Below are 12,908 nucleotides of genomic sequence, written 5' to 3'. Positions count from 1 at the left end.
AGGCAAAACCAATACAATATTGTAAAGTTAAATAAAATTTAAAAAAAAAACCCTGATATAAATACAACAGGTAGGAATGCACCAGTGCAATTATTTTAATAGAGAAGTAATAGAATGCTATTTTATGTAAAACATTTTAAAATTGATACAACTTTCTTAAAATTTCATAAAGGATACAATTTTAGTTTTTTAAAGTATGTTTATCCTTTCCACTTTAATCATTTTCTGCAAAATGAGGCTCCTGTGTTCCCTTTCAGGATGAGAAGGAAAGCTAAGGGGTGGAGAGAATTCAGTGAATCCTTTTCAGTATTCTAAAATGAGCAAAATGCAGGCTGCAGATGTTTCCTTGATTTAAATTCTTCAGATTGAATGTTACATTAGGTTACCTTTTTAATCTCAGAAGTATTACAAAGTATTTTGGTGATATATGCTTATAGCACCTGTAATGATTTAAATGTACAAAACGTGACCTTTAAAAAAGATAACTGTGAGCTTAAATTGCAAATAGAATTTAGCAGATTAAAAAAATTCTCAGTATTAATCCCTCAACACATAAATGGTGTGGTATATGTAAAACATTTAAATTAATCTTACAAAATTTGTGAAAATGAAGTATATTCAAAACAGAATTAGATGGATATTAGGGTTGTCATTATTAGTAATTAGTGAAATAATGTAAAATGGTTACACAGGGTAATAGTTTGCTAATATCAGTATCTACCTAACTTAGCAAAAAATTTACACTCCTGTAGTTCTGAGAGATTACAAATTAGAATAACAACCATAGACTTTTTCTGTTTAAGAAATAAACAGCAAGCAGAATTTTAAAATTTGTTGCTATTAAACAGAACAATAAAGACATAGCAGTAAGATGGAAAAAATGACAGTCTGTTTTCTTAAACAGAAAAAGGCTAGAATTCTTCATTATTAGATACACAGTATCAACATAATCAATCTAGTAGCATTATATTTGAGCTGAAAATACACTTAAATTTGAGGTCATACACTACCCCATGTGAGTGAAACATCTTTCATATAGTTCTAAGATGAAATTACCCTTGAATGAATAGCATCTTCATTTATCTTCAAACCTCTTCTGTGCTTTTAGTGAATCTACTCTTTCAACATTCTACAACAAGAATTACATTATACCATTATACCAGAGTATTTCTGCAGTGTGAAATAGATTGGTTTGGAAAATGAACCTGGCTTTGCTATAAATTACATTCCCAGGTACAAAGGAATTTGTTATTTTGTCTAAAATAGTCACAAATATAATTAAGGTCTTAATTTATGTTAACTACAAATGTGGCTATTGCTTTAACTGGATTAGGAACTTAATCTGTCACTTTAAGAATGATACCTAACACTTTTCATTTGTAACCTTTAGATACATTATTTCAATTATAGGGTCTACAGTTGTTTGATGTAAAAAATGAATTATTTTAAAATTTGTTCTTGGTTTTTAATTTTAAAACATGTCTCTTGGTAAGGTGGAAAATAATCCTTCAATTGTCACAGATTTTCCTTTGTGTCCTGGTGAAACAAGATATGAATTAAAATTTGGAATCATTTTAATTTTGTGCCCTGAAAATGGCATTGCATGATTTAGAAGAGTCCTTAGTGAGTTCTTACCTAAAATATTTCAAATTTAATTACGAAATGAATAGAAGCTTTGTCTTAAAGAGGAAAACCTGAGGTCTGCTGTCTGTGGATAACTGGTAACAGCTGAGCTGAAAATGGATTTTCTCTATTTAGAATTTGGATAATTTTGTAAATTTTAAATTTATATACATTTAGAAACTATGTTAACAGTCTCTTAAATTCCACAGTGTTAATCAGTGTCAAGCAGTGTAATAAGTTTTAAAAATTTATTAAAGACAATTCTTTAAAATTTTGAGTTATTTTAATGTTTTTATTGGCAAGCAATGTTGATTTTTTGCTTAAGTGCAATTAAAGAGTATTGTTTTGTATTTAATTTATAAGACAAATATTCCTTCTGTTTTGGGGCTAAAGAAGGGGAAGGAAATTAATTGTGTTGTTCATTGGTAAATGATTCAGTATTGAGTTTATCATTAGGTTAAAAAATGAAATGAATACATTTTATATTGCTGCCATCTACCACTTAGTTTATCCAAGAATTTTAAATTTAGTGGGTTTGTTGTTGTTGTTGTTATTGTTATTTTTCTCAGTTGGAATATTTATTTTATCTGTGAATCATGGAACTTCACAACATTCATAGGAGCTTAGAAAAAAGTAGTTTCTTGTCATTAGGCCCAGATTGTTCATTGAATGCCAGTTATGTGACTGGTATTTTATTAGGTTCTTGGGTTACAAGAGTTGCTTCTGAATCTTTACTTTATAACTCTTTTACTTAAATTTTGACTCTAGAGTTTACATTTACTTATATTTAATTCTAACAGGGAAAGTTTATACCTTTTCTTGTTATGGTCGTGTTTTTTTGTTGCTTTCTTTCTGAACTTGATTTTTTTCTACAGCTATCAGGTATGGGTATATCTAAACTTGAGTCAGATATTCCAAGAGTGGTATTCAGGTGAGAGTTGTGTTAATTAGGAAGGTCCTCTTTTATGTGATCTGTCTCATATGTGCTCCCAGTAGCATTTCTTGTTTTTGGTAACAAAGTTTCTCTGTTTAAAACTTTTTGTGTGTATTGAATTGTAGTTTCTGATGATTTCTGCATAGCTAATTTTTTAAAAAGTTGAATTCCTGTTAGTGTTTTTCTAAAACATTACTTGTTTAAATACTTCTGATTTTAATAGGAATCACATTGATCTTTTTAATGCAGTGAGCTTTGGTACTATAAAATCATGAAATGCTAATCTGTGTTGTAGCTTACTCATTTTCTGTGAACTTGGGTATGTTTTTATTTTTATGGATATCTGTGTCTTATTCATTACGCAGATGTTTATTGAGAATCTATGGTGTGCCGAGGATAAAGTAGTGAACAGGACAGGCATGGTCATTTTGTATTAATGGAGCTAATGTTCTGGAGGGGGAGGCCTTTTTTCAGTTTCATCAGTGCGTGTGACTTTGAAAAGTTATTTGTAAAGTAGAAGTTTATGTCAGTATTAAAATATCTTCATTCTTACTTTTGCTTTGTTGAATCGAGTATGTATTGTATAGGCTTTTGGTTATATTCTCTTTATTCTTTTAATATCTACTTAGAGGTTTTTATCTTAGTATACAGTTTTTCTATTTTGATTATAAATAGTTACAGTATATAATCATTATTTATTTACCCTTTTCTCTTAAGGAGATGTTAATAGGTAAAGTTTTCTTTTGAAATCACCAAGGTTGAGAAGTCTTTTTTTCCCCACAGATAGATCTATAAGTATTTATTATTACTAATATTATTACTACTAATTTTAATAATAATATATTTATTAAAATACTGTGTGCCAGCTGATGTGTAAAGTGTTTCACATACAACACCTCAGTTAATCTGCCTAATAAATTGTCTTCCTTTTAGAAATGGGGAAGCTTATGAGGTAAAGAAACTTTCTCAGACTAACACAGGCATCAAGATTCTTCTCTGAGATGGCTCACTTGGAGGCTTCTGCTGTTAACTCTTACTGTTCTGTATTGACTCTTAAAAGACTAATGCAGAAGTTTCCATTGTTTTAAAAGACACTCTCGTCTTCCACTTAAACAGCTTGCTTCTTAAATCTCTACTCTGTTAGGATCCATTAGGTTCTGCTGCCGCACTTAACCAGTGACAAAGGAGTGGGAGTGTGCTAATAGTAGCTGGGTTATAAGAGTGGTATGGCTTATGAGTCAGCAGCAGCAAGTCAAATTACTTTAAATGATGATAAGGACAGCATCTCAATGAGGGAGCATCTTCCCTGTGCAGATGCAGCAACAAGTGTGGGCCTGTTGTTGGCTGGCTATGTTTCCATTCAACCAGGGTTGAGCCCTTTTCACCATTTCATAAACTGAGTATTTTAAATTATCTTACCAGAAGCCTTGCCACCATGTTACTGAAGAATTGCTGTTATAGAATCCGTCTATATTCCTGATGCTCTTTTTAAAAAAAATTTATTTTATTGAAGTGTAGTTGATTTATGGGCTTCCCCAGTGGCTCAGTGGGTAAAGAATCTTCCTGCAGTACAGGAGACACGGGAGACACAGGTTCGGTCCCTGGGTCGGGAAGATCCCCTGGAGAAGGAAATGGCAACCTGTTCCAGTATTCTTGCCTGGAAAACCCCACGGACAGAGGAGCCTGACGGGCTACAGTCCAAAGGGTTGCAAAGAATCAGACACAACTAAGCACGAAGGCATGGCGTAGTTGATTTACAGTGTGTTCATTTCTATTGTACAGTAGAGTGATTCAGTTATGTATATATATATTCTTTTTCTTTTTCCATTATGGTTTATCACAGGATATTGAATATAGTTCCGTATGCTATACAGTAGGACCTTATTGTTTATCCATTGTGTATATAATAGTTTACATCTGTTAATCCTAAACTCCTAATCAATACCCCCTCCTTGCCCCCAGCCTGTTGTCAACCACAAATCTGTCCTCTGCTGCTGCTGCTAAGTCGCTTCAGTCATGTCCAACACTGTGCGATTCCATAGATGGCAGCCCACCAGGCTCCCCTGTCCATGGGATTCTCCAGGCAAGAACACTGGAGTGGGTTGCATTTCCTTTTCCAATGCATGAAAGTGAAAAGTGAAAGTAAAGTCACTCAGTCATGTCCGACTCTTTGAGACTCCATGGACTGCAGCCTACCAGGCTCCTCTGTCCATGGGATTTTCCAGGCAAGAGTGGGTTGCCATTGCCTTCTCCAATCTGTCCTCTATTGCCATTCTTTTATCTGCAGTGTGTGTTAGGTTTTTCCCCAACATTTAAGCCTCTAGTTTTATCATCTAATCAAAGCAGTTGCATTGTTATCTACAATAGCAACTTTTGAATATAGGATTTAAGATATTTGTAAGGGTCAAATTGATCGGTAACAGATTGTTCTTATTTCTTTAGACTCTTGGCCTTAATTTTAATTGTATGTAAATGAAATATATTTTATTCCACAGAGTTATTTTTTTTATAAAGTATCTGAGCTGTAGTTCCCAAAAGGTATGATTCAGAAGTAATTACTGAAGAAATAGAGTTTAAAATCTTCATCGAATATCATAGGTGTCATCTTCTGGGACTGTTTCTAGAATTTCTCTTATTTAAGTTCCCAATGAATGCTATTTCTAAAAAATTTTAGAGTTAAGAAAAATGTATAACCTTTTTATCTTTACTTTTCCCTTTTTTGTAATAGCAGTTGGTGACATATATCCTTTTTAGCTTGGAATTAGAAATTTTGGAGTTGCTGCTCATGTTAGTGGGTATTTGAGTTCCTGTCATTTGATTGCATGGATGAAGTTGCTAGGAGCATCCTTGTATGTTAGTGGCTCTATGCCTCCTTTTTGGTATATTTCTGGGGAGGGGGATTGTTGGCTGATAGAGTAGGCATCTGCTTAGTAGTCAGTATTACTAAACAGATCAAAGTGACTCATTTATACTCCCACCAGCAATGTATGGGAGGCCTATCACACAAAAAATGTATACTGTCCCACCCTACCCCAAATCCTGATACCCAGAGACAACATCTTTCAGTTCTTTTAGCTGTATTTTTTCCCTTGGGTATTTACTGCTATAATTTCGAAGTAAGATGTTTGTGTTCCTGTTGGGGTCCTTTAATGGACCGGAACCTGGTGGTCCGCAGTTGATGATAAGAAAGTAAAAGAGAGAGCCAGAGGGAGGGAGAGAGAGAGAGAAAAAGAAAGAAAGACATGGGGACCCAAGCTCTGATGGAGCAGAGGTGCTTTAACGATGTTTCTGTGAGTATGTGTAGGCTGTTGTACAAGAAATTTCTTTCGACAATGATAAAGATCAGAAAACCAAACGTACAGCAACCATTACCAACGGAACAAGGGATTAATAATGGTCACAAGGTCAGGAGACAATCCATATCTCAAGAAAGAGGATTGAGACTAAGCAGTTTTGTCATAAGGAGAATGTTTACTGAAGGAGATTCAAGCCTGTCTCATCTTACGACCTCAGTCCTGGGAGCGGCTTGCCGTTCCACTGGTTTCTGGCAACAGAAACTGGTAAGGAACAGAGGATTTATGAAAAACAGCATAGGAATCCACCTGTTGAACATTCCCTGACAATTCCCCCTTATTTATTTATAATATTTGTAAAAAGGGTTCTCACCTTTTGAGTTTGTTTAGTTTTAACAATTTTTGCATGAAGGCAACGGTAAACGACAAATATAATTGTCAAGACAATCACCAAAATTACAGTTCCAGACCCAATGCTGTGAGTAATGCTTTGAAACCATCCATGTGGGTCTAGCCTAGATAATTGATCAGGTAGTTGTTCCGCTAAAGTTTTCAAATTAGTGGAAGAGGACAGATTTTTAGAAGAGGTTTCAAAGATTTCTTTTTGTAATAATGAGGCATTATCATGTATGTTTTATAAATGAAATTTGATTTGTTCCCAGTTGTAGGCACTATTATTGAATTGAACAAGAGTAGAATTCCAATCACATTTTAGCATCACCTGTTTTTGTAAATCTGTTAATTGATCTCCAGCCCATTTGATGGCTGTTTTTAGTTCCTGTATTTCATCTTGAATATCCTCATCTATCTGAGCCTGAGTGGCCCACATAGTATGAGCGTCTTTAGTCCAATTTTGGATAAAATTGTGTGTTTGAATTGAGGTTTGTAAAGCAACGCCAGTGACGGCAGCAGTGGTGCAAATAGCTATTAATCCCAGAATGCCAAAAATCACCCATCCAGTGAATCGTTAAGATCGCCGGAGCAATTTAGTAAGTAACTGGGAAGCAAATCCAGCCATGGGACCTTCTTCCCAGGGCCACTGGAGATTTATTGGTAATCACAGACTACTTCGAGATCAAAGAATCAAAAGGGATTCATTTCTTAAGGAAACAGAAGAGTTTAGACGAGTATATAATTTGCAATTTATACAAGTTACAGAACGTAAAGTCTTATTGAATTGTAAACTTCCTATAGCTAGAACAAAAGGAAGGGGAACACAAGCTTGTATGAAATATGATTGATTATAATGAAAGAAATAGTTTCTGTGACTATGATTGGTTCCTGTGAAATGTCCAGTCCAAGTCCCAAGTTCTTCGGTGCTCGAAGCAAGTTTCCAGATGTCCCATTGTTCAGGCCCAATGTGTTTATCGAGGATGATTCAAGGACGAAGGGGGGCCATTCCAGCATCAAGCCACCCAAGAAGTCCTTTGTCATGGTAATGCTCCGTTGTAGTGTTAGTAACCTTCTATGCTACTTGACCTGCCTCTTGAGAAACCTATATATAGGTCAGGAAGCAACAGTTAGAACCGGACATGGAACAACAGACTGGTTCCAAATAGGAAAAGGAGTACGTCAAGGCTGTATATTGTCACCCTGTTTATTTAACTTATATGCAGAGTACATCATGAGAAATGCTGGGCTGGAGGAAGCACAAGCTGGAATCAAGATTGCCGGGAGAAATATTAATAACCTCAGATATGCAGATGACACCACCCTTATGGCAGAAAGTGAAGAGGAACTAAAAAGCCTCTTGATGAAAGTGAAAGAGGAGAGTGAAAAAGTTTGCTTAAAGCTCAACATTCAGAAAATGAAGATCATGGCATCCGGTCCCATCACTTCATGGGAAATAGATGGGGAAACAGTGGAAACAGGTTCAGAATTTATTTTTTGGGGCTCCAAAATCACTGCAGATGGTGATTGCAGCCATGAAATTAAAAGATGCTTACTCCTTGGAAGAAAAATTATGACCAACCTAGATAGCGTATTAAAAGCAAGACATTACTTTGCCAGCAAAGGTCCGTCTAGTCAAGGCTATGGTTTTTCCAGTGGTCATGTATGGATATGAGAATTGGACTGTGAAGAAAGCTGAGCGCCGAAGAATTGATGCTTTTGAATTGTGGTGTTGGAGAAGACTCTTAAGAGTCCCTTGGACTGCAAGGAGATCCAACCAGTCCATACTAAAGGAGATCAGTCCTGGGTGTTCTTTGGAAGGAATAATGCTAAAGCTGAAACTCTAATACTTTGGCCACCTCATACGAAGAGTTGACTCATTGGAAAAGACTCTGATGCTGGGAGGGATTGGGGGCAGGAGGAGAAGGGGACGACAGAGGATGAGATGACTTAATGGCATCACTGACTCGATGGACATGAGTTTGAGTGAACTCTGGGAGTTGGTGATAGACAGGGAGGCCTGGCGTGCTGTGATTTATGGGGTCGCAAAGAGTCAGACACGACTGAGCAACTGAACTGAACTGAACTGATGCTACTTGAGTAGCATAGTCACACATAGTGCTGTTAATATCATCTGAGCAGGTACATACCCACATACCGTGGGTCCCCAGTCAACAATGGTGTAATTGGCTGTAAACATTAATTTCCCTAATTTAGCTTGACATTCATCTCAATAAACAGAAGTATATTTAAAGTTTTTATAAGTAAACCCCTTACATTTTAACTTTTGTCCTTTCCCTAGAGTTTTGGTAGTATTGACATGGTTTTTATAAAAGGACAGGGCAGTAAACGGTCCAAGCAATGTGTGGAAGTTCCTTTTTGGAGGCAGGACGAAAGCCCATGTTTGTCGACTAACATTAATACATAATTTTGTTGGGCCCATGCATAAAGGAAGGATTTCATAGCCTAGAGAAATGTTAATTAGTCGTCTTCGTCAGAATGAGAGGTCCCCTCCAAGCTCCAAGGAGGGGGCATATGTGTTGAGTCATTAGTGGATATGATTGGTCCTATATCTGTCCATTCTATAACCTACAATAAAAGGGGGGAGGGGTTAGGTATATAAGCCCAGTAAGTGTGATCAATCAAGTGAGTCTGAGTGGGGGAAGCAAAAGCAAACAAAGCAAGCATAGCGAAAAAATATTTTCAGGATTCGGAGGCATTCCCTGTTGAGAAATCAGATTTTCAGCTTGATTCAGTTCAGTTCAGTTCAGTCGCTCAGTCGTGACTGACTCTTTGTGACCCCATGAATTGCAGCACGCCAGGCCTTTAGTAAGGGTTTTTATCTGTCCCCAAATAGGGAGATCATAAGGTTGATGATGAGTGCGGCGTTTTTGGAAATTCTTAAAGCCACCATGGCTTGTATTGGAATTTCTTCCTCTTGGGATGCGGGGGCCCCCTTAGGTTAAATCTTCCAAAGAGGAAGCCATGTGAGTTTGTTGGATCCATCTGGAGAAATACAAGCATACCCCTTTCCCTGTAAGATTAGTTTCCTAGATTTCCATTGATTAGTTAACCCGTCCTGATACCAAATGGGCAAAGGAAGGGAGGTGTCCTTCAATGTCTTGAATGTTTTTCTGCTTTTGTGAAAATATCTCCTTGTGGTAAGCTTAAAAAATTTAAAACAGATGAGGCTATATTAACAATAGCTATAGGCTTAAAGAATATTTGCGTTGGAATCTAGTAAAGTCTGCTCTGGATAAGGAAGATAAAAGTGTTCCTGTGTATTCTCCCTTATTTAATTTTTTATTTGTAGTTTCAGTGTGTAATGTGTTTGTTTAATTATGTCTTGTGTTTGTGGATTATAAGGAATGTCTGTAATCTGTTTAATAGAGAATGAAAGTAAAAATTGTCTGAACTGCTTAGAAGTATAGGCAGGGCCATTTTCTGTTATAGAATTAGGTGTTCTCATTATTGCAAAGTAAGCTAACAGGTGGGTTATAACATGTTGTGTGGTTTCACCTCGGAGAGGTGTGGCCCATATAAAAGAAGAATTTGTATCCATCAAGACATGTAAGAAGGAAGAGGAAGAAAGTTCAGGGCAATGAGTTACATCCATTTGCCATAAAATTCTCTTTCATTTGTCATAAACCTTCTTTATATTTCTGTATTCATCATTTTATTTGCTATTTCTTATATCTTTTTATTAAAGCATATATCTTTTCTTTAGCAACTATGAAGTGTCTTGCATATTAGCATTTTCTAGATTGGTGAATATATTTATTATATTATATATATTATATATTTCTTAATAATATATATATATTTATTAATAGTCTAAAATCTCTTTAGTTTTTCTGTAAGAAAAACTTTTTGTAAGAGGAAGTTAGTATTCAGTAATTAATGTTTTAAAATCTTAGTTTACTTGGAAATGACCTAGCTATTTAATAAACTTTTATCATTTAGTTTAGTACAATTCTAGAAATTTAAGTTACCCCAATCCTACGAGATTATTTTAGATAGACATTTTAAAAAATACAATTATTTTTAATAGAGTTTATCTAAGTTTTCCTCTTTTATATATTTATATATATATTCATGGGGTCGCAAAGAGTCGGACATGACTGAGCGACTGATCTGATCTGATATTTATATATATATATAGAGTTACTTTTTTGTTGACAAATTTAGTTTACCTTAAATCTAGGCACGATGAAAGTATTATGTAATGTTGATGATTTAAGACATGAGTTAATTAGATTAGCAAACAATTATATAAATTATATTTATATTTAAATAAACATGTTTAATATTGAATATTTTTCAGGTCACGTGAAGTTGAATTTAAATAGAGTTCATTAACTTCATATTATCCAAAAACAAAGACATACATTGAGACATAGATAATTTTAGATAAACAGATATAGTTTTCTGCTTGAAGTTTAAAATATCTTTTATATATGTATATATATATATTTTTTTTTTTTTCCTGAGTTCCACCAATTTGTTTATGGCTGGAGTCCCAGATAGAGTGGGCTGTGTATCCCAAGGACATGATAAGAGTTAACTTGAGGTTTTTTTCTTAGGCATTTTTTGTTTCCCAGGCAGAATTGGAGCTCCAAAAAAGTATTTTAAGAAGTTAACCTTTTCCTTACTGCACGTGTAAGAAGAACTAGTTTTGCAATTTCAGAAAAGATTTTATTTTAGTCAGTTTTCTCTGGAGTCTAAAGAATATCATGGCCATTCAGTGTCAGAAACATCATTTCTCCTTTTTGTAGTTACAGTATATTATTAATGATATATGCATGAGGGCATTGCTGTCACATTGGATGTAAAGCCTTGGCTACAAAATTTTGACAAATAGTAGGACTATTAAGCATACCTTGAGTAACACAGTCTATTGAAATCTTTTATGAGGCCCGATATGATTAGAATAAGGGAGAGAGAAAGTGAATCTCTCCCAGTCTAAAGGGTGCAAAGGTATATTAAAAAAGCAATCTTGTAAATCAGTAATAATAATGTACCAATTTTGAGGAATAGTAGGTGATGGGATCCCTGGTTGTAATGCACCCATAGGTTTCATAGATGCATTAACTTTTCTAAGGTCTGTTAAGAGATGCCATTTGTTAGATTTCTTTTTTATAACAAAAATAGAGGAGAGTTCCAAGGAGAGCAAGATTTCTCAATATGTTTTAATTCTAATTGTGTGTCTATAAGTTCTTTAGTAGCCTATAATTTTTCTTTTGTAAGGGGCCATTGCTCTGTCCAAATAGGCTTGTCATTTTTCCAAGTTATTTTAATAATTGCTTTGTTTGTTAAATGAGCAGTGGCCCTTAGGAAAAATGTGAAATGTATTTCTGAGTTTGCCATTGCATAAGTAAGTCCCTTCCTATTAGATTAAGGGGTGCATCTATCACATAAGGTCTTAATGTTGCAGACTGGCCTTTTGGTCCTTCACATGGGTAGATTTGAACATTTTGATAAATTTCTTGTACTTTGGTTTGAGAAATTCCTGCAATTTGGCAAGAGATTTTTTGTATAGGCCAGGATGTGGGCCATAAGTGTTTGGAAATAATAGTTATATTAATATTAGATCCAGTGTTGAGGAGACCAGAAAATCTTTTACCATTAATGTTGATATTTATATTTGGTCGGGCGTATTCAGATACCAATGATGTCCATAAGGATTGTTTTTGATCTGTACTGCCGAATCCACCTGTCCATACACTTAGAGGAGTTAATAGAGACGTAAGGTAAAAGAAGTAATTGAGCAATTTTGTCCCCTTTTTTGAATTGTCATAGAATCTGAGATGACGTCATAATTTGAATCTCTCTTTATAATTTGAATCAATTATTCCAGGGTGAACAGTAATTCCTTTAGAAGTCAAACTAGATTGGCCAAGTAAAAGACCGAAGGTTTGTGGGGGCAGGGGTCCAGAAAGTCCAGAAGGTATTTTAGAAGGGACTGCTTGAGGGTAAAGGAAAAAATCATTTAGGGCTGGTATATCGACGGCAGCACTGCCGGATGTTGAGGGTGTGAGGGAAAATATAGCATTTGCCCCTGGTTTTTGTTGAAGGGGACCTGGGGGTCCCCTGCTTGGAGTTTCCTGGAATAGGTTTTCTTTCAATATCAAATTTAGATTTACAATCTTTGGCCCAATGCATTCCTCTATGACAATGAGGGCAGATTTTTGTAGGTTTTTTTATTTGCCTTCTTAGGGCAGTCCCTTTTTAAATGGTTTTTATCTGTTGCTGTTCGGGCCCACTTCTTGGGGTCCTTTAATGTATCGGAACCTGGTGGTCCAGAGTCATTGATAAGAAAGTGAGAGAGCTGGAGGGAGGGAAGGGGGGAGAGAGAGAAAGAGAGAAAGAAAGCAAGACACGGGGACCCAAGCTCTGATGGAGCAGAGGTGCTTTAATGATGTTTCTGTGAGTATATGTAGGCTGTTGTACAAGAAATTTCTTTCGACAATGATAAAGATCAGAAAACCAAACGTACAGCAACCGTTACCAACGGAACAAGGGATTAATAATGGTCACAAAGTCAGGAGACAATCCATATCTCAAGAAAGAGGATCGATCAGGAGACAATCCATATCTCAAGAAAGAGGATCGAGACTAAGCAGTTTTGTCGTAAGGAGAATGTTTACTGAAGGAGATTCAAGCCTGTC

At 35.5% G+C, this 12,908-nt stretch overlaps 1 protein-coding gene across 7 annotated transcripts in view; it reads left to right on the top strand.

Annotated features, from left to right (window-relative positions):
* The window catches only part of MTX2 (metaxin 2), a 75,537-nt gene that overhangs the window by 40,694 nt on the left and 21,935 nt on the right, over positions 1 to 12,908 (top strand). The gene's annotated exons all lie outside the window — the stretch shown is intronic.

This window comes from Bos taurus, chromosome 2, assembly GCF_002263795.3.
Source record: "Bos taurus isolate L1 Dominette 01449 registration number 42190680 breed Hereford chromosome 2, ARS-UCD2.0, whole genome shotgun sequence".
Taxonomy (NCBI): Eukaryota; Metazoa; Chordata; class Mammalia; order Artiodactyla; family Bovidae; genus Bos; species Bos taurus.
The sequence above is the reverse complement of the archived record's forward strand: the minus strand, read 5'-3'. Positions and strand labels throughout refer to the sequence as shown.